The sequence below is a fragment of the Spermophilus citellus genome, assembly GCF_964194105.1.
Source record: "Spermophilus citellus genome assembly, chromosome: 11".
Classification (NCBI taxonomy): Eukaryota; Metazoa; Chordata; class Mammalia; order Rodentia; family Sciuridae; genus Spermophilus; species Spermophilus citellus.
Window position 1 is genome coordinate 38,933,143 of NC_138192.1, and position 5,337 is coordinate 38,938,479.

The 5,337-nt window shown below is 40.8% G+C and overlaps 1 pseudogene across 1 annotated transcript; it reads right to left on the bottom strand.

The window, feature by feature from the left end:
- Positions 1–3,057: 3,057 nt before the first annotated feature.
- LOC308630513 (actin-related protein 3B-like) lies at positions 3,058–4,359 on the bottom strand (annotated as a pseudogene). Its single transcript has 3 exons — positions 4,311–4,359; positions 3,488–4,150; positions 3,058–3,317 (listed from the first exon to the last, which is right to left on the bottom strand). The product of its transcript is annotated as an actin-related protein 3B-like (transcript).
- Between the last annotated feature and the right edge of the window lie 978 nt (positions 4,360–5,337).

The window sequence follows — 5,337 nt, forward strand, 5'->3', positions numbered from 1 at the left end:
CAAAAAGGTCTGGGGATATGGCTCAGGAGTAAAGCACCTTGGGTTAAATCTCCAGTATTAATCAATCAATCAATAAGTGCATGCATTAAGGACTTAGCAACCCACCAAACAGAAAATAAGTCATTCCCTCCCTTATGGAGCTCGGATTGAGAGGTGGTGGCAGGCTGGGGAAAACAGTAAGGTATGAACTAATAAGTAAGTAAGACAATGTAGAAAGTTGTGGAAAAATTTCAAAACAAGACCAGGGATGGGAGTACCAGGGGAATGGGGAGAGGGGAAGTTTTATACAGGGTGGTCCATAGGCCTCAGCACAAAGCTGGCTGTGTGAACTCAGAGCTGATGAAAGTGGCCGAGCAGACCACATGGGTGAATGCATACGAGTGTTCCAGGTGGAGGCAAGAGTAGGTGCAAAGACCCTGAGGCGGATCCATGTATGGCATGTTTGAAGTCAGATCATACTGGGTCAAGGAGGAAGCAGGGAGATTCCAAACCATGCTGCACTGATGCAGTCAGAAGTGATGGTGACTGGGACCAGTATTCAGCGTGGAGCTGGCCAGACTCTGGAAAGATTTTTGAAGCAGAGCCAGTAGATGTTTGGTTTACACATGAGTTATGAAAGGCAGAGAAAAGGCAAGTCAAGGTCTTTGACCTGAGAAAATAGAAGGGTAGAATTGCCATTAACTGAGATACAGGAGGAACATACTTTGAGGGGGTAGATCAGAAATTCAGATTGTGCATATTGAATTTGAGATGCAAGAGGACAGGGTAGGTGGGCAGTTTGGTATAGAAGATGGATTTGGGGAGGGAGCAGGTATTTAGGTTGAAGGTTATGTGTAGTCCTGACTGTATTATTTTATATCTTACTACTTCTAATTAGTATTATGCTATTTGTGGAAAGTGTCTGCATCACTGTATGTACCGCCATTTATTTTGCTCTTTGGTGGTTCACTTCTGATCCATTCTACTTTTGATAGTTGTCAGTCAGCTTCCAGTTACTGCACTAAATACCAGAAATGATTGAATCAAAAAGAGCAGCATTTTATTATAGTTCATGTTTTCAGAGGTTCTACTCCACGACCAATTGTCCCCACTGCTTTGGGCCCACGGTGGCTCTATTCCTGTGCAAGTCTTGAAGCAGTTTGTGTAGATGGTTGTCTAAAGTAGTGGAATTCAGAAAGTCACCTCACAACTTCACCATGTCCTGGAAACATGGACCAAGCGAAGGGTGTCAGCAGTGGGTCCACCCTCCGGCTCCACAGGCACCCAGGGGCCCCGGCCACTGTCCTGGATGTGCTCCCTCTCCTTCAATCTGCAGCTTTTGCCAGTTCTTTTTGCCCTGAATAACAGCATCCCAGAGTCACATCAGGTCTCAGGTTAACATCAGCTGACTCTGCTGCACCCATTGAGCATAAGGAAAACTTGAAAGAAACATGGTGAGTGTGAAACGCTACAGCATATCTCCCTAAGGACTCAGCACACCCATAAGGACAAGGGAACGCTGAGTGGTGTGGTCAGTAAGATGACTTTATAGTTTACAAGGTGCATTCTGTGCCCTTTAGGCTGAGAAGCCATGTCCTTTCCAGTGCCAATGGGACACTTATAAAAGTATTTCATTTGTTAGATTAAAAAGCAATAATAATAATAATAATAATGATAAATAAAATAAAAGAAAGAAAATTCTCCTTATAGAAATTGTACAGGTCATTGCTTTGACCCCATTGCAGTGAAAATGGAGATTAAGAACAAAAATAAAACCCCAAACCTTTGTGCGTGTGAAATCTGAACATCAACATAAAAAAAATAGTGCAACCATTTCCTAAATAACTTTGAAACAAAAAGAAACTGCAATTGCTGAATAACGGCAATGTGAAAACCCTAATATGGAGACCTAGGAGAGCTGCCAAAGTGATAATGAAGCAAATTCATGACCCTAAATTGTTTTCAGTGTTCGGCAGAAAAGAGGAGGAATAAAGTAAGCTTTCAATTCAAGTTAAAAAAGAGAAGAATCAGGTAAACTCCAGGAAAGTAGGACACAGAAATAAGTAATAGAAGAGGAATTAATGAGTTAAAAATCCAAAACCATAAATAAATACCAGAAATGATATTTTTTTTGAAACCTCCAACAGAAGAGATAAATCACTAGCTGGCCCTGCTGGCCCCAGTGTGTTTTGCTAGGGTACACGTGATGGATGGCATCACAGGCGGGACGGCTCCCTGTAGGAGGACCCAGGGTTAATGTGTAAGTCCCCATTTGCTCATGGGAGCTCCATTCCTCAAATACTCAAGAAACTCTCCTGTAATGCAAGTGAGTGGCATGAGTGGAGTGTGATTGATTCAGGTATAAACTTGGATTCATTCTATGTAATAAAAAAATCTGCAGAACTTTATAAGTTTGATTATAATTAAAAATGAAAACTTTTGCTGTAAGTCAAACCCAATGCCTTCAAACCATTGTGACTTTATACTGGAGAGGAAGAAAAAATCCAATCTCTTTACTCATTATAGATCTGCTGAGATTTTCTATTTCATCTTGAGTCAGTTTTGGCAATTTGTGTATTTCTAAGAATGTGGCTGTTTCGTCTAGATTATCAAATTTGTTGGTGTACAATACAATGTGTATGATATTTTTTTACAGCTCTTTTAATCTCTGTAAGGTTGGTAGTAATGTCCCCACTTTGATTTATTATTTTAATTATGTCCTCTCTCTTTTTTCTTAGTGCAGCTAAAGTTTAGTCAATTTAGTTGATCTTTCCAAAGAATCACCTTTAGGTTTTATTGGTTTTTCCTTAGTTTTACTATTTTCTACTTTGTTTATCTCTGCTCTAATTTATATTTCCTAAGGGGAATTATTTTGTGCCATTTTTTCTCTAATAATTTTAAAAGTTGCATTTGAATTTCGTAAGAATTGTATTCATCAACTAGACGCTCAGATGAAGGAGAGAAAACAGGGACAGAGGGGGACAGGGAGGGCAGAAAACCATTAGCACCTAGATAAATGGCTTTTGCTGAAGTCCCTGCTGACTCAGCACCAAACGTGGGCTTCATTGAACAATGACTTCAAGGCAGATGTGAAGACATGACTCTGAAGACAGGATTGTGGCTGTAGAAGCTAGAGCCATATTCCTCATACTCCTTGCTATGACAGACCTGAGAGAACTGTGGAGTTGAGGCCAGCATGAGTCTCCCAGCCACTCGGCATGACACTGCATATGATGTGCTGTCACCTGAACCTCCACGGGCTTAGGCTTTATTCTGCTGCCTTTGAGCTATTTGCCTTTGAGCTATTTAATCCAGCATCTACCACTCTTTTAAAATCTCTCTGGCAGGGCTGGGGATGTGGCTCAAGCGGTAACACGCTCGCCTGGCATGTGCGGGGCGCTGGGTTTGATCCTCAGCACCACATAAAAATAAAGATGTGGTGTCCACCGAAAACTGAAAAATAAATATTAAAAAAAATTCTCTCTCTCTTAAAAAATATCTCTCTGGCAGCTCATGTCCAAAATCCCTGAAAACCGTTGAGTCTTCTGAAAGAATGACATTTTTATAGGGTGGACCATGTACATGGGTGGGACAATTCTGTATTACTTCATTAACAAAAGCAGAGATGGGTTCTGTGAAGAGTGGGTTGTCAAACTCTGGGTGAAATAATATTTCAGGTCCCAGGAACCTCTCGTAACCAACATCTATAATGAACTTCTGGCTGATCGCATGGATACCCCTGTACTGCTTGATCCTCTTCTAGGGATCCTTGACTATATCAGGGCAAATATAATAGTAGTTCTCTTTAATGGCTTTTGTGGTCTCCCGTGACTGCTCAGGAAGTATTATTCCCACCTCTTGCTTCCTCAGCAGCTATTGAATGAAATAGTTAAAATCTCTACCTGCCCTTGGGATGTGTTTGATGCAGCTTACAATGACATATCCTCTGTCTCTGGGATAACATGGGTAAATCCATCTCTGCTGTCGATGGCTATCCCTGTTAGTTTACCAATCTGTGAAGATGTCCAAGAGGCTACTAAAGCCAGCACTACCTGAACTGCAATGTAGAGTCCTGGTACCTTCAATAATTCAAAAATAATTTCTGTAAGATGCTCTCTATTTTCTGGTATATTCACTGGAGATTCTGTCATTAAAAAATAATGGTCCTGGGCTGGGGATGTGGCTCAAGTGGTAGCGCGCTTGCCTGGCATGTGTGCAGCCTGGGTTCGATCCTCAGCACCACATACAAACAAAGATGTTGTGTCCACCAAAAACTGAAAAATAAATATTAAAAAATTCTCTCTCTCTCTTTAAAAAAAATAATGGCTATTCATCAGTTATAAGATACTTAAAAACCACTTGTTTCATGAACTTTTCCATAACATCCCAATCTTCAATGATTCCATGTCATGTTGTAATATAGGTAGGCTCTTTGATGGCCTCATCCCTTTTGAACAACTGAAAGTCATCAACACCACTCAACACTCTACTTTGGGCTTGGTCAACTACCTTTGCTGACTCTCTGATGGTGCCAAAGTCCACCATGCAGGGAGGCAGGGAGCACGCCATGCTGGTGGCACTTGGGCAGCTATCTGCTGAGAATGCCTCTCTGTAGACCACTCACCCCCTACTGGAGTCTGAGAACCACTGTAGCTTGCTCTCTGCATTGTGTCTCCCCACCTGGAAATGAATTGAACAGAGGAGATGAAAGAATTTTATAGTGAATATTATAAGACATTGTTAAAAGAAATTTTAGAAGACCTAATCAAATGGAAACATTCAGTGTTCACCGACTGGAAGACATGATATGAAAATGTCAATACCCTACAAAGCAATCTATAGATTCAGTGCAATCTTTATCAAAATTCTAATGACTTTTTTTTTCATAAATGGGAAAGTCATTCCTTGAATTCATGTAGAATTATAAGAGATCCCAAGCAGCCAAAACAATATTGTAAATGAAAATCAAAAATTAAAAAAAAACAATTGAGAGAACTCACTTCCTGATTTCAAAACATACTTCAAAGCTATAGTCATCAAAATAATTCTTGCTTTATCTGGACATTCATGTAATGTGGAAGGACCTAGTGTCTGACCCATCTTTTACCATCTCAGAAAGTATCCTCAACCACGCCATCTGCTGATTTGTTGGATGGTGACTTTGGTCCCTGGGTTGAGAGAATGGCCACAAGATCCCCCTTTGCTGAGCTCTTTTTGCTTACCCTTTCATGCTCAGCATTTGCTGGAGTGAGGTGCATTCTTACACCAAACAGTGTACCTCTGCATCTTTCCCCTAATGTTGATTCCAGGTCAACATTGGGGCATTTCTCTAGGATAATATAATTCAAAGGCTCCAAA